Source organism: Lithobates pipiens, unplaced genomic scaffold (assembly GCF_037356315.1).
Source record: "Lithobates pipiens isolate NorthernLeopardFrog02 unplaced genomic scaffold, aLitPip1_a1.2 Scaffold_1, whole genome shotgun sequence".
Classification (NCBI taxonomy): domain Eukaryota; kingdom Metazoa; phylum Chordata; class Amphibia; order Anura; family Ranidae; genus Lithobates; species Lithobates pipiens.
In genome coordinates this window covers 9,895,140-9,916,995 of record NW_027507685.1, presented here as the reverse complement: position 1 = coordinate 9,916,995, position 21,856 = coordinate 9,895,140, and the positions used below count along the sequence as shown (strand labels likewise).

The following is a 21,856-nucleotide window of genomic DNA, read 5'->3' as shown; positions in this document are numbered from 1 at the left end:
TATATGGTGTAGCGCTTTAAAGTGACTAAAACAATAACATGAGTGAACAAATGTCAATGGCTATCATGTGCAAAAAAGTGACAGAGACTAGTAGTCAATATTATGGCACACTAGATGGTGGCAAATAATAGCAACCACTCTTATGACACACTGAATAGTGACAGGTACTGGCAACAAATCTTGTGATAAGAGGATGTCAGAGAAAATAGTAAACAATGGAAAAGTGACTGGTGTAATAACACTGAAAACACACACACGTACGTGTATATATATATATATATATATATATATATATATATATATATATATATATATATATATATATATATATATATATATATATATATATATATATATAGTGTGTGTATGTATATATATATATATATATATATATATATATAGTGTGTGTATATATATATATATATATATATATATATATATATATATATATATATATATATATATACACAGACACACACTAAACTAAAATTAAGCCATCCAAAAACAGATTACAACATTGAAGGAAAAAGCACAAAAAGAAAATTAAGTGGCAAAAATAAATATTTAGGTGAAAAAGTCCATAGAGGATCGTGCCAAAAGTCCGAAAACAGTTTGCACACTCTTCAAACGAGCAAAAAACAAAGTGTCTGGCAATCATCAGCGTGACCTGACCACCACCTGAGAAGATGTGAGCTTACCAGATAGCTCAGATCCACCAGAGCGTACGTTCTGTGAGTCAATAGAGCTTAGAATGTCAGCAGACAACCAAAAAACGATCCCTGCAGATGCGTCCCAAAACGTTTGGAGAAAGGTCCGTCTCAGCATATGTAAGTATAATGTCTGTTGAATAGAACACAGAATAATGTGAAGTAGCAGAAAAGGGTTAAGTGAATTCCCCACCCCTGGGAAGGTTGTGTAGAGGTTGTTTTGGGACGCATCTGCAGGGATCGTTTTCTTGGTTGTCTGCTGACATTCTAAGCTCTAGTGACTCACAGAACGTACGCTCTGGTGGGTCTGAGCTATCCTGTAAGCTCTCATCTTCTCAGGTGGTGGCTGTTGATTGCCAGACACTTTGTTTTTTGGTCGTTTGAAGAGTGTGCAAACTTCTTTTTGGGACTTGGGCACGATGCTCGATGGACTTTTTCACTTAAATATTTATTTTTGCCACTTCATTCTCGTTTTGTGTTTTTTGCTTCAATGTTGTAATCTGTCTTTGGATGGTTTCATTTTTAATATATATATATATATATATATATATATATATATATATATATATATATATATATATATATATATATATATATATATATATATAATATATACACGTATATATACTCGAGTATAAGCCGAGATTTTCAGCCTCTTTTTTGAGGCTGAAAGTGCCCCCCTCGGCTTATACTCGAGTCATCGCCGTCTGCCTGCCCGATCAGCGTGTCGAGCAGACAGACGGCGGCCATTCTACTATTCAAAAGCCGCGCCTCCCTGTCTGTGATAGGCAGAACACTCAATTTCCCAGCAGTCAGTGGTCCGCCTATCACGGACATCCGCTCATCCTCATACTACGGACGAGGATGAGAGGATGTCCGTGATAGGCGGAACACTGACTGCTGGGAAATTGAGTGTTCCACCTATCACAGACGGAGGCGCGGCTTTTGAACAGTGGAATGGCCGCCGAGGCGCCGACGCCGTCTGTCAGACGAGAAGAGCGGCGATCCTGGCATGGCAGAAGCACACAGGCTCGGGACGCAGGCTCGGGACACAGGTAGGCTGGACACACAAGGCTGCACACACAGGGATGGACGGACACACAGGGATGGACACAGGGATGGACACAGGGATGGACACAGGGATGGACAGGCATGTCTCACCCTCGGCTTATACACGAGTCAATAAGTTTCCCAGTTTTTTTGTCGTAAATTGGGGGCCTCGGCTTATATTCGGGTCGGCCTATACTCGAGTATATACGGTATATATATATATATATATTTTTTCACTGTTAGTACACCAGTCACTTTTCCGTTGTTTACTATTTTCTCTGACATCCTCTTATCACAAGATTTGTTTCCAGTACCTGTCACTGTTCAGTGTGTCAAGAGTGGTTGCTATTATTTGCCATCTTGTGTGCCATAATATTGTTTACTAGTCTCTGTCACTTTTTTTGCACACGATAGCACTGACATTTGTTCAGTCATGTTATTGTTTTAGTCACTTTAAAGCGCTACACCATATATATCCGTTTATTTAAATGTATAGAATACATTTGAATAAATGCAAATTCTAAAATAGACAGTATTTATTTTTACTGTTAACTATTTTTTACTGGTATCCTAATCTAAAAGCCCATCTTTCCCAGACCACTCTAATTACTAAGATTGCACACCTTAGATTTGATGAGTGTGTACTGCTGTGTGTTGGCTCCCAGTACTGGTGAGCTGCATAGACTTCACCGGCTCAAGGCTAATGCTTGCCTATGCAAGTCTTTGCCGTTCACCATCACTGATGCAGGAGGCTCACAGAAAGATGATATAACAATGCAGCAAGCTGCTAGAGACTGCTGCACACGCTTGTCTGATCTGAGGTCTGTGTATTTGTTAGAGGTGTTTGGAGGGTTAGTGTGTTTTGGGAAAAAATAAAACTTTTTTCTTTCAGAGGAGAGGTAGGTTTCCAGACTTTTTTTTTTTTTTTTTCCACTTAGCCTTTGCATTCCAAACCTCACTCCAATTCAGGCTTTCCCTTGTGAATTTTTAAAATGTAATGGCAATGATGGGGTTATGACCCCAGGTTTCTGTTTGAGTTAGAGAGCGGTCTAAAAGATGGTGAGAAACATGGCAGGATAAGTATTTCACCAAACTCCTTCCTTTTGGGAAATGGCATAAGAAAAAATGGTTCAGGCTGGGTTCACACTTGACAGGAGAGGGTGACCGGCTCTCAGTGGAGGTGTTCATACGGCTCCGTGGTCCGAATTGGAAAAGGGTCCTGTGCATCTTTGACTCTATTTCAGGTGCGAACTCGGGCAAAAATTCAGACCTGATCCACAGGTATCTAGTATGCGACACTAGTATCTAGTGTACCGCATACTAGCGCTTTATGAAATACCTCAGAACAAAGTCCTTCCAGTGGCACCCCATCACCACTGAGAGGGCTGATATGTTCCATTCTTCTGGGTTCGCGGGCTCCAACGTTGTGAGTGGCCGGAGCCGCGATGACATCATGGGAGCCCTGGGTTTCGGCAAGAAGCTCGGAAGGTCCATTACGGTATGCCGACTGTCAGAGCGCATGCTCCTCTGATGTCGGTGAATGCATGAAGGAGGAATATCTGCTAAACGATGCATGTTTAGTAGATATTCATTTTACCTACCTTTTAAGTCTTTGTTATTTTTACAGGGAAGCCTATAAATAAGACTACCGTATATACTCGAGTATAAGCCGAGATTTTCAGCCTCTTTTTTTGAGGCTGAAAGTGCCCCCCTCGGCTTATACTCGAGTCATCGCTGTCTGCCCGCTCGATCAGCGTGTCGAGCAGACAGACAGCGGCCATTCTATGATTCAAAAGCCGCGCCTCCGGCTCCGCCTTCGCCTCTGATAGGCGGAACACTGAATTTCCCAGCAGCCTATGTTCCGCCTATCACGGGCGTCGTCTCATCCTCGTACTACGGACGAGGATGATACGACGTCCGTGATAGGCGGAACACAGCCTGCTGGGAAATTCAGTGTTCCGCCTATCACAGGCGAAGGAGGAGGCGCGGCTTTTGAATTTTACAATGGCCGCCGACGAAGAGGGCACGGGACGGAGGCAAGGCAAGGCACGGGACAGGACGGGACGGGACGGGACGGGACGGGACGAAGGCAAGGCACGACACGGGACGGAGGCTCGGGACAAAGGCTCGGGACACAGGTAGGCTGGACACACACACACACACACACACACACACACACACACACACACACACACACACACACACACACACACACACACACACACACACACACACACACGGATGGAGACACACACACACGGATGGATGGATGGATGGAGACACACACACACACACACACACACACACACACAGGGATGGATGGATACACACACACACAGGGATGGATGGATGGATGGATGGAGACACACACACACAGGGATGGATGGATGGATGGATGGAGACACACACACACAGGGATGGATGGATGGATGGAGACACACACACACAAGGATGGATGGATGGATGGACACACACACACACAGGGATGGATGGACGGACACACAGGGATGGACGGACACACACACAGGGATGGACAGGCATGTCTCACCCTCGGCTTATACACGAGTCAATAAGTTTGCCAGTTTTTTTGGGGGTAAATTGGGGGCCTCGGCTTATATTCGGGTCGGCCTATACTCGAGTATATACGGTAAGTGGGGTTTACAACCACTTTAAAGGCCAAACGCCCTTCTTCCCCATTTCCCTTCATGGAGATGGTATCCATTTTTTCACCGAGCCTAAAATCTGCATATTAGTATGTACAAGACTAAAAATGTTTCACCATTAATATGTGAGCATAATAAAAAAATGCGTTATGATTTAATGGTCTAATGTTTCAATAGTAATGTGAAAATATAAGCAAAAACCAACACATAATCAAAGATGTTTCAGAAAAAACAAGACCACTGATCAAATATGAATACTAGAAGAACTGTTGCACCTGGGATATTACATAGGTGAAATAAAAATCCTCTGTATAATATTAATAAGCAGGTAAATGTATAAAGTTGGAAAAACACAGCTTTTACATGCAAAAGGTGAAAACTTTATCAGTGGTATCAATTAGAACTGCTTTGGATGGGATGTAGTGCAAGTGTGTTGTAATCTTACTTAGATGCCATTGCATGGATTTAATCTGTCGATCTTTTGTTTGGTTTAAGCTAGAAGAAAAAAACCTGTGCTGTAATACACCTAATCCCATGTAACCCTAAACTTTTTTTATTTTATTTTTTTATTTTTTAATTATTTTTTTGGTTTAATTAGCTCGGATACACGTTTACATCTTTTTAAGCATTTATAATAAAATTTTTTGTCAAGTTAAAGTTTGTCTGGGCAAAAAAAAAATATTCAGTACATCTGTCCAATGCTTATACATTTGCCTTTGTTTTGTCTCTATAAACGCTTGCCGACCGCCTCGCACCGATATACGTCGACAGAAGGGCTCTTTCAGGCAGAATCACAGACCTGTACGTTGCCCTTTAAGAGGCGGCAAGCTCCGTGAGTCGGGTTGAGGTTCCCGCGGATGCGATCGCCTCATGGGGAGGAAGAACGGGGAAATGCTAATGTAAACAAGCATCTTCCCGTTCTGCCTAGTGACAGTGTCACTGAGCTCTGCTCCATGTGATCGGAGCAGAGATCAGTGACGTCACACACAGCCACACCCCTCCACAGTTAGAAACATGCACCAGGACACACTTAACCCCTACACTGCCAACTAGTGATTAACCCCTTCACTGCCAGTGTCATTTACACAGGAATCAGTGCATTTGTATAGCACTGATTGCTGTATAAATGACAATGGTCCCAACAATGTGTCAAAAGTTTCTGCCATAATGTCATAGTCACAATAAAAATCGCTGATCGCCGCCATTTAAAAAAATAAAATAAAAATGCCATAACTATTCCCTATTTTGTAAATGCTATAACTTTTGTGTAAACCAAATAATCGCATATTGCATTTTTTTTTTATTTTTTTTTTACCAAAAATATGTAGAAGAATACATATCGGCCTAAACCGAGGGGGAAAAAAAAGTTTTTATATATTTTTGGGGGATATTTATTATAGCAAAATGTAAAAAATATGCGTTTTTGACAAAAGTGACACTTTTTTTGTTTATAGCGCAAAAAATAAAAACCACAGGGGTGATCAAATATCACCAAAAGAAAGCTCTATTTGTGGGGAAAAAAGGACGTCAATTTTGTTTGGGAGCCACATAACACGACCGTGCAATTGTCAGTTAAAGCGACAGTGCCGAATCGCAAGAAGCACTCTGTCAGAAGTCAAGCTTGGAACTTCTCTTTTTTTTTAAGTTGACAATACAGTGTTTTTGCTGCTTTGAAATCCCAAGCAGTGTGTTAGCCCTGCTGGATTTCTTTCCTTCTGGACCTCCTCCTCAGCTTAGTGCTGTTCTGTAGTCCAGCAGGAGAAGTTGCGTGAGATTTTTTTTGCAGGAAATGGAGTTGTCAGCCCAAGCAGAAAATTAGGAGCTCATTTTGTTTCTGCCAGGATCCACAGGCTTGTCCTAATTGCACATAACAGGACACACAACTTATTCGTACAAATAGTTTTCTCTACTTGCATTTTTTTTTTTTTTAAGACAAAACATTGAGCATATGATTTATTTATTTTTGCCACACACTCCTCAACAGAAATGGAAGGCGTACACACCTAGTGCATTGCCAGAGATAATTTAATAATAATAAATTTTTGTATAAAAGTGGGTACTCCTAAAATGTTTTTGAGTATATTCCTTTTATGCTTCCCAAACCGTGTGCATAAAGCCTGGATAGTGTGGCCCACGTAAAGAAGGCTACAGGGGCATATCAAACAATATACTACAAATTGTGAACCACAACTGATGATTTGCCGAATGGCATGGGTTTGGCCATCACTATCTGCAACCAGCTTCTTTCTATGCTACATGTATTGGCATGCTCCACAGTTGGGGACACCACACCTAAAGCTACTCTTTTGGTCAAACTGCTCCAATATTGGTTGGCCACAGTTTTGGGTTTACAGACACTGCTTGGAGCAGTATGTCACCTTAAGTTCTTGGGTCTATGGAAAATGAAATTTGGGTCTTCTGGAATAACATTGGTCAAGCAAGGATCTTTGGTAGAGAGTACGCCAATATTTTTCTATGATCTGCTTAATAGGGAAGGGCTTGTTTGTGTACTGAGTGTTAAAAGTCACATCAGAATGGCTGCAAGTACCAGTATTATCCTTGACTGAGCCATTCCCATCATATTTAGTATGCCTGCCTTCATGCTGGGAATTCACCTTCCCAGCGAACTCGGGGTACTTCAGCCTAAATTTGGTGTGAATCCTCAATGGTGGCTGGAGCATAGCCCTTTTCCAAAAATGTTTTACTCTGTACAAGGCTCTGTTCATCATAATCTTTTAGACTAGAGCAGGTCCTTTGGAGCCGGCAAAACTGACCAAGAGGTACATTTTTGATTAATCGGGGGTGATGATTGCTGCAGGCATGAAGGTATGAATTACCTGCTGATGGTTTGAAATGGCTAGAAGAAAAAATACACGATTCATCATCCACCATCAGTTCAAGGTCTAAAATACCAACTTCTGGCTATCCAGCACTTGTGTGAATTCAATCCCAAAGGGATTATTCTGACAATGGACCAAAAATGCCTCCAACTGGCTATCATCACCAACCCAGATATCATCAATATAGCAAGCATAGTGGACCAGGTTCGCCCCAAAGTTATTATTGGACCAGATGTCAAACTGCTCCCAATACCCCATAAAGAGATTGGCATAACTTGGGGCGAACCTGGCCCCCATGGCTGTGCCCTTGGTTTGTCTCTAATACTCATCCTGAAACATGAAGTGATTGTGTGTGATTGTGTGTGTGTGTGAGGGTGTAATTGATGGAATGCATGATGAAGTATACTTGCCTGGGTTTTTTATGATTTTGACGAGCCAAAAAATATTGTACAGCCTGCAGTCCAAATTGGTATTGTATAGACGTGTACAAGGAAGCCACGTCCAATGACAGCCAATGATAACCTGTTTGCCAAGGATAGTGGGCCACAATATCCAACATATGCCCTGAATCACTAACATACGATGGAAGCTGGACCCACCAAATCTGAGAAAATGATCAGTATAGCTTCCCATAGGGCTAGTGAGGCTTTCTATGCCTGAAATGATGGGCTGACCAGGGGGGGTTAGTATTGTCCTTAAGTTTTTTTGGGATGTGATACAGAAATGGTGTAAGTGGGTATGGACTAAATAAGAAATGGCATTCAGAATTTGAAATGACCCCATCATTGTATGCTTCGTCCACTGATCATTTCAGGGCTTCTTTATATGGGCCAACCGGATTACCATCCAACTTCTTGTAGGTACTGGTGTCCCCAAGGAGTCTAGATGCTTCAGCTAAGTAGTCAAGTCTCTCTTGTATGACAAGACTACCCCCTTATCTGCCTGTCTAATGATCGCTTCATCATTGTTCTTCAAAAAGACCAAAACTCTTTTATCAGACAAGGACATGGATGAAGAATAATCCTTTTTGGCCCCATGACAAAGTTGTACCAATTCAGCATAAACCACGTCATAAAAGGTACTTGCCTTTGGCCCAGTGGGGCTGGAAAACAAATCTTGGCCTGAAATGAGTATGAACCATGGGAGCCAAACTGGTATAACTGGATCAAATTTCAGTAGACTGAGCTCCTTCAGACCACAACTCCTCTAGCATTTGGAATGCCTCATAGTCATAGTAAATGCTGATATGCTCTGGGGTGACAGAAGGATAAGTGGTTTTCCCAGGCTCCTTCTTATCCTTTGATAGAAAAAAAACATTTGAGGGTAAGGTTGCTTGTAAATCTATTTAGCTCTATAAATAACTCAAAGGGGTCTGGGGGATTGGGTAGGACAAAGTTAAGGCCTTTATGTAGTAACCCAAGTTCTGATTAACTAAAAGTTAGAGGGCAAATTAAAGATTTTTATGGTATCGTAGTTGGATCTCATTTCACACCTTGAACTGATGGTGGATGATTAATCATGTATTTTTTCTCATACCCATTTCAAACTATCAGCCGGTAATTCATACATTTATGCCCGTAGCAATTACCACCCTCGATGGATCAAAAACAGACTTCTTGGTCAGTTTTGCCGACTCCAAAGGACCTGCTCTCATCGAAAAGATTTTGATGAACAGAGCAGTGTACGGAGTAAAAAAAATTTGGCAAAGGGCTATGATCCGGCCGCCAATGAGGATGCACACACCAAATATAGGCTGAAATACCCTGAGTTCGCTGGGAAGGTGAAATCCCAACATGAAGTGGGGCATACCAAATATGATGGGAATGGCTCAATCAAGGAAAATACTGGTACTTGCAGCTATTCTGATGTGGCTTTTAACACTCAGTACACAAACAAGGCCTTCCCTATTAAGCGGATCATAGAAAAATAGATCCTTGTTGACCAATGTTATTCCAGAAGACCCGAATGTAATTTTCCGTAGACCTAAGAACTTAAGGGGACATATTGCTCCAAGCAATAGTCCATAAATCCAAAACTGTGGCTATATAGGTATATTTGATATAGGTTTTTGATATGGATTCTGTAGTTTTTACATTAGTGTGTGTATATAAATATATATATATGTGTGTGTGTGTGTGTGTGTGTGTGTGTGTGTGTGTGTGTGTAATATAAAACCCTAATGAACACTGCTTGTAGATATCTCCTTACTTGCTTAGTATTGTTATCCTTTTTGTTCTTTAGAATGACGTCACTGAGCATGCCCAGATCTCCCATGATTTACGGCACACTCTCTGTGTATTTGTCTATCTATTATCAGGACTTCCTACAGCACACCACTGAAATCCCAGGAGACTTCATAATCACTGTTACCTCCTACACCCCATGTGACCATGTAACATCACATGCAGTGTAAACCTGGCCATTGGACAGCATTACTGCAGTTTTATCAGCTGAAGCTGATAAGACTCTCGCAGGCAAACATTAGATAATCGGCACAAGTAAATACTATGAAATAAAACGTCAGCTATGACCAGGGAAGCAGGGTTGCCATAGAAACGTTGGATTGAGAAGGAGTCTTGGTTAACATTACAGGAAGTGCCCAATGTAAGGGCGGAAAAATACACTCCACTGTGGACTCAGAAAACAATACTTAAGATGGCGCTGCCTAACCCCTGGAAACAAGTTTTTTAAAGTTTCTTTAAACGGTAAGTAATATGCAGTTTGGGCTGGATTACAGTGGCTATAGTTTGATAATTACTACTTATAATGGACTAAATGAAAAGAAGCATCATAGTGGGACAGTTTACTTCCTCTTTAAGGAGCAGCTTGTTGTGATCAGTGGGAGGAGCAATTATTGGTGTTCACCGAGCAGGCTTTTTTTTTTTCGAGCAGCATGTCAAACAGGTCCTGCACTCTTAACCCCGTGGTGCTGCACACTGATAATGCTCCTCCTGCTGATCATACCAACAAGCTGCTTCTTAATGCTGTGTGCTGACAGCTTTCCTCCATAGATAGAGCACTGTTCTTGGCTTTGCCTTGCTAGCACTGCCCTGTCCTGATCCTGTCTGACATACTAAGGCAGGCTGCAGGATGGCTACTGGCAGGCTGCATTTAAAGGAACCTGGTGAGGCTGCATTGATCTCCTGTCCCACGTCTGCAGTCTCTGACCATCTCCTGTCCCACGTGTCCATCAGTGCTGCATATTGGTGCAGCCTCAACAGAAAATTTTATAACCGTATCGAAGAAAAATGTAAAAAAAATTTTTTTTCTAAATTCTCTGCCTTTTTTTATTTAAGCAAAAAATTTAAAAGCCCAGCGGTGATCAAATACCACTAAAAGAGAGCTTTATTTGGGGGGAGGGGGGTGGAAAAAAATTTCATATGAGTACAGTGTTGCATAATCGCGCAAATGTCATTCAAACTGCTACACTGATAAATGCTGAAAATTAGCCTGGCAAGAAGAGGGTGAAGGTTTCCAGTATTGAAGTGGTTAAAGCCTCATTCACACCTGAGATTTTCTGCTTGAAGCTTGCAGCTCTAATATGCTCAACAAGCCAAATCCCTTTCATTTCAATAGCCCCTTTTCACATCTGAATGTTCTGTCGCCTGAAGAAAAACGCCTGCCCCTCAAAGTACATGAGCTTCTTTTTGGCAGATTACAAGCATTTTTGGCCTCATGAACTGCAAGAAAAACGCCTGACTTTGGTGTTTTACAAGCATTTTGTCTCATGTTTTCTTTTCATACACCAGCTCTCCGCCCCTAATTCCTGCTCCCTCTCCTTCCCCTAGTCCTTTCTGTTGGCTAAACAAAAATGCCTGAAGCTGTAAAACGCTTGTAATACACTCCTAAACATGCTCAAAAACGCCCCAATAAAAACACCATTAAATCTCTACGCTCAGGTGTGATTGCAGCCTTTAGCTTAACTCCAGCTTTTCTTTTCATAGCCGGCCCAAACAAGCTATGTCCCTCACGAACATATGAGGCCTGTTGATGTGCAGTATAAACTGTATGTAGCTGAAGCTGTATACAGTACTGTGTTCTGGGTTTGAGCCAAAGACTTTCCTGCCTCATACCCGAAGCACAAGAGTCTATCTGAGGGGCGCTCAGCAATTCATAGAAAGCAATATATTCTAGCAATGAATACAAAGCTTCCTCTGACTGGCTGTGTCAGAGAGGCAGACTGATGTTACAACCTCTGACTTAGCCAGTCAGAGGAAGCTTTGTATTCATTGCTATAATATATTTCTTTCTATGAATGGCTGAGCTCCACTCAGACTCTGTGTTCCTGGTATGAAATGAGAAGTATTGGCTCTAACCTGGAACACAGTGCTGTATGTAACGTCAGCTACATGCAATTCATACAGCACATCCAGCGGCCTCCTATGTTGTGAGGGGGCATAGGTTGTTTGGACCAGCTTCACTCAAACTATGTAAAGTGTAACAAAAGCTAGCGTTCAGCTATAATTGCAAAACACAAAAGCTACTATTATGGGTGAACAGCACTGGGTGGTGCCATTTTAATATTCATGGCAGGCGTTGAAGGGTGGTATGAGGCTTTAAAAATGTTCAATAAATGCCACATAAACACAGGATATTGCCGCACGTGTGAACAAGCCCTAAATGTAACCTTGCTTGGCAGATTTTGCTACCTGTAGGATCCAGCGAAACACATCAGTCTTTTTGTTGTTGATGCACTCGGTTTGTGCTCAAGCCCTTATTTTCCATTCAAACTTCAGTTTCTGACATTGAATGATAACCAAAACATTTTCTTGTGTGCTTTTGCATGGGATTGACCTGTTCAAAAGCACTTCTAAAGTATGCAACTGCTGCTCGTTAAACATGCCTGTCAAAAACCACTTGATTATTCTTAAAACGGGGCCGGCATTTTACACCGTATTCTAGATCTATTTAAATGCGTTGACAGAGTAGATGCTCGGTGGCAAAGCAACTGGCCTCAAGTTTGCTGTTCAGCAGCAACAGTGGTAAACATGATCACCGGTTTGTTGATATAGTATTAATCATTTGACCCCCTTTCACACTGAAGGCGTTTTTATGCCGCGTACACACGACCGAACTTTTCGAGGGACTAGGTCCGACGGACTTTCGGCGGAGTTCTGACGGACTTTCCGAATGAACAGACTTGGCCACACACAATCACACCAAAGTCCGACGGATTCGAACGTGATGACGTACGACCGGACTAGAATAAGGAAGTTCATAGCCAGTAGCCAATAGCTGCCCTTGCGTTGTTTTTTGTCAGTCGGACTAGCATACACACGAGCGGATTTCTCGGTAGGAACTGGGTCTGGCCGAGTTCCGGTGGAAAAATTTATACTGTTCTATTTCTAAAGTCCGCCAGATTTTTGGCAAGCAAAGGTCCGATGGAGACTACACAAGATCGAATTGTCCGACGGACTCGTTCCGTCGGACCATTGCTGTCTAAAAGTCTGGTCGTGTGTACGTGGCATTAGAGCTAAGAATAGTGCCTTAAAAATGCCTGGGCACTTTACTGCTCATACGGCGCTGCCCCAGTGTGAAAGGGATCTTGGGATGGAAGCTTCAAGTGATTGCAAAGTCTCGCTTTTAAAAAAAAGAAATAAAATAAACATTATTCTTGCCTCCTCTGTGCTGTTAGTTGGTTTTGCACAGAGCACCCCTGATCCTCCTCTTCTCGAATCCCTCTTTTCTGCTCCTGGCCCCTCCCATCTGACTAGTGCCCCCATAGACCAGCAGCTTTCCATGGGGGGCACCTGAGCTGAGTCAGGGCTCTGTGTATCCATTCAGACACTGAGCCCCGGCCCGCCACACCTCTCCACAATTTGACAGCCAATGGCCCCGCAGCTGTGCCGCAGCCAATTGGGAGAGTCCCAGACATCTGAGAGAATCGTCGACATTGCTGGATAGAGAAGGGGCTCAGGGTAAGTATTGGGGGGTGCTGTAGAGGCTGCTACACACAAAATGTTTTTTTTATCTTTATGCATAGAAAAACCTTCTGCCTTTACAACTCCTTTCTTGTTTGCATTATGTGCAGATCTTAAAAATGCCTGTTGCCTCAGCCCAACAAATATAGAATTAGTTGCTTAGCTGTTCTTCCTCTGTCAAACAGGGGTTAATGCAATCTGCTCTTCTATTTTTGTGTGATCAGCTGAATGTCAGCAGCTGTCATGTGTTGACCTTGCTTGCACGTTTTCACCTTGTATGGAGGAGTATATGTGGACAAATGCAAGGAGGAGATGTAGCTTTATGTGTCTTATCATAAACCTACACCATCTCGTGTACATGATCATCGGAATACTAACGCTTTTAGTCTGATTTTGTCATTTTAAATACTTAATCGAATGATCAACATGGTGATCGACTGCATATTTCTTCCCTGACCCCCCTCCCCCAGCCAGTTCCTTCTGAATTGGAATAGAACTGGCCACAGATGGACCAAAATTTCCCCAAGGAATTTTACAGGAATTGGGGGTGTTCTTGGTGAAACCATGGCGCCCCATTTTGTCACTTTGTATTCATCTTTACAACATAATTGTCAGGAAAAAAAAAAATTGCATAACTCTTTCTAAAAAAAAAAAAAAAATAATAATATTTTCGGGGGTTATTTGATAAATCAAAGTCAATGCAAAATGTTGGGTTTTTTTTGTTGTTTTTTTTTCGTTTTCTTTTTTTCCTTTGGCTTTCTTCAGAGTCCATTTTCTTTTCACTAGGCCAGTAGTTGGTCTTCTGTTGTGTACCATTTCTGGAACCTTGTAGAGATCTATTATATACACACCAATAACACAAGACCAGCTTTATGTCAAGTAGTTCTGTCTCTCATTGTCTCCTTGTCTGTTATCCTTTTCTATCCAGATTTCCTATAATCTTTACACTTTTATCTGCTTAAAGCTGAATTCCATGTATGGATTAATAACCTGGGGATCCCTATGGAAGATGGAAATCACTGTAGTAGTCTTCACTGATACATTGGTCACTACTGTCATCTGGCTCCTCTGCACAGGCGCCATTCACAGAATGCCTTACATTTTTCTCCATTAACCACTTTCAGACCGGACCATTTTGCTGGCTTAAGACCAGACCTCTTTTTGCAATTCGGCACAGCATCGCTTTAACTGACAGTTGCGCGGCCGTGCGACGTGGCTCCAAAACAAAATTGATGTCCTTTTTTTTCCCCCACAAATAGAGCTTTCTTTTGGTGGTATTTGTTCACCCCTGCGGTTTTTATTTTTTGCGCTATAAACAAAAATAGAGAAACAATTTTGAAAAAAATGCATTATTTTTAACTTTTTGCTATAATATCCCCCAAAAATATATATAAAAAATATTTTTTTCCCTCAGTTTACACTGATCCGTATTCTTCTACATATTTTTATTTAAAAAAATCGTAATAAGCGATTATTGATTGGGTTGCGCAAAATTTATTGCGTTTACAAAATAGGGGATAGTTTTATGGCATTTTTATAATTTTTTTTTTTTTTTTTTTTTTACTAGTAATGGCGGCGATCAGCGATATATATATATATATATATATATATATATATATATATATATATATATATATATATATATATATATATATATATATATATATATATATATATATATATATATATATATATATATATATATATATTTTTTTTTTGCAACTGCGACATTATGGCGGACACATCGGACGTTTTTGACACTTTTTTTTTTTTTATACAGCAATCAGTGCTACACAAATGCACTGATTCCTGTGTAAATGACACTGGCAGTGAAGGGGTTAACCAGGGGTTGGCAGTGTAGGGGTTAAGTGTGTCCTAGGGGCGTGTTACTAACTGTGGGGGGCTGGGCTATGTGTTAGTGAACACTGATCTCTGCTGCAATCACAGGAATCAGAGATCAGTGTCACTTGTTGCTAGGCAGACCGGGGAGATGCTGTTTACATCGGCATCGTTCAGCCTCCCCGTGATACGATCGCGGATATCCCCACGGTGACCGAGTCCGCAGGACCCGCGAACGGACTCACGGGGGTCCCGCCTGGCGCGAGCGCTGCCAGCGGCGCGCACGCAATGGCAGGGAGGCAAATACAAATGGACATACCTGTGCGCCAATTTGCCTGCCCGTGCCATTCTGACGACGTATATCGTCGTGCGCCAGTCTGGAAGTGGTTAATGAAAGGTGATTGGACGAGTTTAAGGTGTGGGGCGGTGACATCATGATTTCCGCCTAGTCCTATCGCACCTTGCATGGTGCACTTGCCAAGCAAGCGACCACCTGTGTTCACTATACAGCACGGCAGCCCCTCCGCATAGTACCTGGAAGATGGTGCTAATTACTGTAGTAAAGACTACTGCAGTGATTTCCAGTTTCCACAGGGGTCCCTCAGGTATGGCATATGCATACCTACCTCTATTACATTAAAACACATCAAACCAAGCTGTTGCCAGTGTTATATTAAAGAGGAAGTAAACCCTTTCAAACCACTTTGACCTACAGGTAAGCCTAGATTAAGGCTTACCTGTAGGTCCAAGCAATATCTCCTAAACCTATATGGTTTAGGAGATATTTGCCCGAAAATGGGCACCGCTGTCTACGGCGCATACACCGTAGACAGCGGCGCGCAGGCGCACTAAATGCGGCAAGTCCAAGAATGGATTTGCCTAATTTGTCGACTCCCGTGCGCATGCGCGGGAGTGACGTCATCGCGGCTTCGCCGAATGGCAGCGGCGGAGCTGCGAGACGCGACTCCCGTGCGCACAAATCACCCGCTTTGTCTGGGATACAAGGGTTACAGTTGTGGTAAAGAAGTTCTCCTTCATCTGAAAAAACAAGGAGGTCTAGTCTTTAGTGATACTGCCAAGCTGCACAATTCTCCATAGTATACACTGGAGGATCCAAGAACGTGTCTCTGCGAAATGTGAAAATCCTTACGAGATGGTATTTCAGACTGGCCACAATATATCCTGATTCCTCCCCCTTATGTTAAAGAGGATGCAATCTGGCGGGCTCTGTTTTTGTCACCATGTGGTGGTCATGTCCTCGCATTAGAACATACTAGAATAAAATCTTCCATCTATTAAGGAAAGTCAAGGGGCTGGCAGTCCCTCAGGACCCCACAATAGCTCTCTTAGGCTGTTGGGTTGATAGTCTCCAAACTAACGCAAGCCCTAATCTACTTCATCCTCCTAGGAGCCAAGATTACGCTTGCAGGGGCATAGAAGAAACCTTCGATCACCTTTTTAACTACCAAGTGGAATATCTCCTGGCTCATGATGCAGGAGCAGATAGTGGCTAAGCTCCAAGACAAAACAGACATTTGAGGCAATTTGGGAACCCTGGACTACCTATATCAAAATACCCCTCTGTCCAGGCCTCTCAGCTTAGTAATAGGAACTTCCTGGTAGCCTTCTCTCTTCATCCTCTCTCCCTTCTCTTCCAGGGTCACCTTAGTATCCTCTTACCTTTTTTACTTTCTCTTCTCTCCCTCTTTGGCAGATTTTTTTCTGGGGGGGCAGATTATGTATTCCTATGGTTAATTGCATAATTCAGAAGGATATAATTGGTAATGGGTATAAAGTTTTGTTCAATATACTCAACAAGATCTTTTTGATTATACTTGATCAGGGTGGACCCTAGGATTTCAGGCTTAATTGATGGGGGGGGGGGGGGGGGGATTGGACACAGGCCTCTGGTTTACCTTTGGGGTCTAGCCACATCCACAGTTTGCTCCCACAGGGGTGGTGCGGGGGTATCCTCACAGGCACATGAGGTCTGGATTGTCTGTCTAACCAGATCTTCTTTAACATTGGACCCTTGGGGTCCAGAATAGTGGGTGGACCAACATCTCTTCATTACGGGGAGATTTATGGTCTTCTTTTATACCACTCATTTTTAGTCTTGAATTTGTTTGATTATGTTTATTATGTCCTTCAAGTTACGGTTTATGACCTATTGTATTTCTTTAATTTGGGCCATGCAGGCCGATTAGCCATACTGTTTTCATATTTATCATTTGTCAAAACTCAATGAAAATGGCAAAATAATTTAGGTTTAGGGTTTAATACAGTTTACTCAGTCAGGTCTGTTTCCATATTGTCAGAATAATGAAAAGTTAAAAAGTTATGTGGCAGCAAGTTATATCGCAGCTGACCTCGGCTTTTGAAAGGCTACATTTTTTACCTTATGTGTTGTATTGGGGCACATGGATAACACAAGCATTACAATTGATACTGCACTTGTCTTGAATGGCTGGCTGACCGTACCCTTTATAAGTAAGACTTTTTTTTTTTTTCCTAGAATGTGTAACTATGCATCATTTTTTTAACTTATGATTGAAAAACGTGAAGAATGCAAAAAAATTGTGCAGAAAAATTTACAGAGATAGTTATGCAAAAATTTAATCCCCTGCACTTCCTGTCGCAACCAGCCTAGGCCGCTTATTGCCTTTCAGATACATCCACATCATCGGGCTTCTTGCTGCTTTGCTTCCCAGTTTCATTAAACTTTTTCAACTTTGTTGGATTGTTTTTTTTTTTTTTTTTTTTTACATTTGTTCTATTGAAATGCATGCATAATCCAGTAGAAAGGAGTTGGTGTTGCTACTAACTATTCGTAAAGCAGAAAGCAAATTATGGAGGTAAAAAACGATTTATTGTAAAATATAACTATAGGCAAATCTTCTGCTAAATCCTCAGACAGGCATTCCTCTTTACGAAGGTGCACCCCCACTTTCCAGAGTGGAAAAATATCTGTGGAGGTTTGGCCATCTTGCGTTCAAGATGCTTGACGAGTAGCAAATGGCGCTACAAACTGTTTCTTTTCTTCTAACCTTGCTGTGTCTCTTTGCAGCCTGGCAGATCTCGATAAGGCTCTCTTGAGCATTCTGGACAATGGTGCTTCTCAGAACCTTGGCCACTCACAAGGTGTTGACTGACTAATGTTGATTCTGTTGTATTCTTGTGCCATTCCCATTGTTGGATACATAGATAACCTCCTGTTGAGGAAACTGGTAGAGAGGGCCCTTTTTAGACAACATATTACTTGCTGTCTAGTTGTGACACCAGTTTGGGTTCATCCTGAACCTTCAAACTCATTGCTGAAAAGGACTCTCCACTTGGTGTATCTGGTTGTGGTCTAAGGCCGCGTACACACGGGCAGACTGTTCGCCCAACTTTGTCCGCTGAACAGTGTTTGGGCGGACAGTCCGCTCGTGTGTGGGCTTTCAGTGGACAGTTTCAGCGGACAGTTGGACGGACAAGGTTTTTCGGAAATTCCGAAAAACTGTCCGCTGAAACCTTGTTTCAGCGAACAGCCCGCTCGTGTGTAGGCTTGTTCGTCAAACAAAGTTGCGCGCATGCTCAGAAAGGATTTTCACGCCGAAAGCTATAATGCAGTGTATAGGACGTCGTATTTTTCGTCCCGTCGTACGTGCCGTTCACGTCATCGCGCACGGTTTCAGCAAACTGTTCGTTCGTCGTGTGTGGCCATGTCCGTCCATGCTAAGTTTGAGCGGACTGTTTGCCGAAACTGTTGGACGGACAAAGTTGGGCGAACAGTCCGCGCGTGTGTACGCGGCCTTAGACGCTTTCTGGTCAGACTGTTCTTTCACCAGGGAAAACTTCATACTCGCTGGCCTTACAGTAGTTGTAGAGGCTGAACTTTTTCACCTCCATGCCTTCTTTTGCATGAAGGTAAAAAAACCTTAAGTGTGAAGCTCCCCCCTTTTTCCCCCCATTACTTACCTAAGCCTAATCTTGATACAGCAACATGCACAAGACCTGAGGCTCTCCCGGCTCTTTTCACCCTGATTGGCTCCCGTTGCTTTCAATCATGGCCAGCAAGGCAGGGAGTGGGCCTGAGCCACGTTCTGTGTGTCTTATGGATGCAGAGAGCTGGCTCGGGAGCGAGAATGCAGGAGTGCCCCCACAGCAAGCAGCTTGCTATGAAGGCACTTTGTAAGGGTTGGGGGTACCCAAGATGAAGAGGTTCGAGGCTTCTCTGTGCAAAACCACTGCACAGCGAAGGTTATTATGACATGATTTTTTTTTATATATATATTTTTTCGTTTTACAATTACTTTAAGTTTGAGCTCTTCAGTCCAGAAGCTATCCAACTCTCTGCTTTTTGCATTGGACTGATGGAACCTACTACAGGGCAGTTCCCTTTGCCCAGTTTCACTCTGCACCGCAATGATTTGTCATGGGCTCAGGGCACTTAATTGTCAAGGGAATCTTTTCTCCTGTGCATAGCCTTAGGCTATTTGACTAGACCAGTGATGGCGAACCTTGGCACCCCAGATGTTTTGGAACTACATTTCCCATGATGCTCAACTACACTGCAGGGTGCATGAGCATCATGGAAAATGTAGTTCCAAAACATCTGGGGTGCCAAGGTTCGCCATCACTGGACTAGACAAACCTGTTGGAGGGCCGTGCAATCCGCAATTTCCATTGGACAATGTCACTGCAGTGGAATGAATCGATCCTCAGGAAGGAACCTGAAAATCGGCTACGGCAAGAGGTAGAGCAGATCCTGTCTTTAACAGAACTGCACATTGCAGCCTTGTCAAGTGTAGACAATTGGCAGGCTTTACTCAGCCAGGGAGTGTAATCTTTCACCTGAAAGTGTTTCAGGACCTGTGTCACAGATGGAGGGTGCCAGATGTGGACCACCTGGCCTCTGGGTTCAACAACCAACTGGACAGGAATTTGCTGGTAGAACCAGTGGATGCGCTGGTGGCTTTAAGTCATTACACTTGATCTCTGCCTTTCCTCCCTTGAAGCTTTTTCCTCACTTGCTCTGTGGGATTAAGATTGGGGCCATTCTAGTGATTGCCATTGCTCCATGTTGACCAAGGTAGGTCACGCCCGTATATGTAAAGGTGTTCACAACCACACATGAGGTATCGCTGTAAACATTATAGCGAGAGCAATAGTTGTAGCACTAGACCTCCTCTAACTCTAAACTGGTAACCTGTACAAAATTTTAAGGCGTCGCCTATGGAGATTTTTTTTAAGTACTGTCGTTTGGCACTATTCCACGAGCATGGGCAACTTGAAAGCACGACATGTTGGGTATCTATTTACTTGGCGTAATGTCATCTTTAATATTTTACCAAAATATTTTATATTGTGCATTAAAAAGTTTTTTGTTTTTTTTTGTAAATATTTTTTATTTTTTTTTGGCCAGTGTTCAATCCCCTTGTAGACAGCAATGTAACTTGAAGTGTTAAGATTTCCTGTGTCTCACAATGAGAAAAATTTGATAGCGCGTACAAAAATTATATCCGTTACATTGGAAAGATCTCTTTACCCTCCCTGTTGAGAGTACAGGTCAGGAAGTGGAGGAAAATCTTTTTTATAATTTGCAGTCTGTTTAGGCGGGTGTGCCTCCATCCCTTATATTACGGAAAAATATCTTTAATCAGGCACAGAGGGTGAAAGAACCTGACAGGGGTTTTAACCCTCTCCAGCTGCCTTCAAAATCAGAAAAAAATTCCTTTAGATATAGCATCTGCTTTACTAATAACTGTTGGGAACATTCTGCTTCATGCTAGATTAGAGGCATGCATTTCCGGACTGTGGGGATCAGTGTTATAGAGTTTTATGAGAATTTATTTCCTTTGAAGCAGAGATGGAAGAAGCCAGATGATCTTCATGATCTGCTGTGGATCTCTTCTCTTTTTTATTTATTTATTTCATATTCATTTTTACCTTGTAAAAGCCTGCACAATCGTCATGTTAGTAACTGGTAAGTAATAACTATTAGTACTAAAATTAAAATACTCTTGAAGTTTCTGTTGTGTAATAAAGTCAAGCTACTGTAAAAGGAAGCTTCTTGGCATGCTTTTATTTAAAGCGATTGTGAAGGCAGAAGGTTTTTTATCTTAATGAGTTCTATGCAGCTGCTGGGGACTCTCCCTACTCATTGGCTGAGACCACAGTGGAGTGCCGTTTGCTCCCGCTGCTGTCAGTCAGTGAGCCAATGAGGAGAGAGAAGGGGTGGGCCCAGCTGCGGCTCCCTGTCTGAATGAACACACAGAGCTGCCCCTCGGTGCCCCATAACAAGCTGCTTGCTGTGGGGGCACTTGGCAGGAGGGAGGCGACAGGAGCGTGGAAGAGGGACCCGACAAGAGAAGTAGCGGGGCTGTTCTGTGCAAAACCATTGCACAGAGCAGATAAGTATAACGTTTATTATTTTTAAGCAAAAAAAGTAATGTCTTTAGTATCACTGTACCTTTTGACTAATTGATATATTGTTTAGTTTAAAGAGGTAAAGGCACTTTTTTTTTTTTTTTTTTTTTTTTTTTTAAATGCAACCATACTGCTAGCATACTAGCTCATTATGAATAACTTACCTGAGAGCGAAGCCCCCGAAGCGGTCCTCCTTCATCTTCACCGCTGCCATTTATCCCAGAGTGACTTCCGGGTCTCGCTGCTCCGGTGCTGTGATGACGTCACTCCCGCGCATGCACACGGGACCCGACATGAGCGACATATCGCCGTGATCTGCGGCCTGCTCCGTGCACGCCGCTGTCTGCGGCGCATGTGCCATAGACAGCGTGCCTGTCTTTTTGTAAATATCTCCTAAGCCGTGTAGGTTTAGGAGATATTTCTTG

At 42.6% G+C, this 21,856-nt stretch overlaps 1 protein-coding gene across 2 annotated transcripts in view; it reads left to right on the top strand.

The window, feature by feature from the left end:
• THOC2 (THO complex subunit 2) overlaps positions 1 to 21,856 on the top strand; it is a 196,926-nt gene that overhangs the window by 126,667 nt on the left and 48,403 nt on the right. The gene's annotated exons all lie outside the window — the stretch shown is intronic.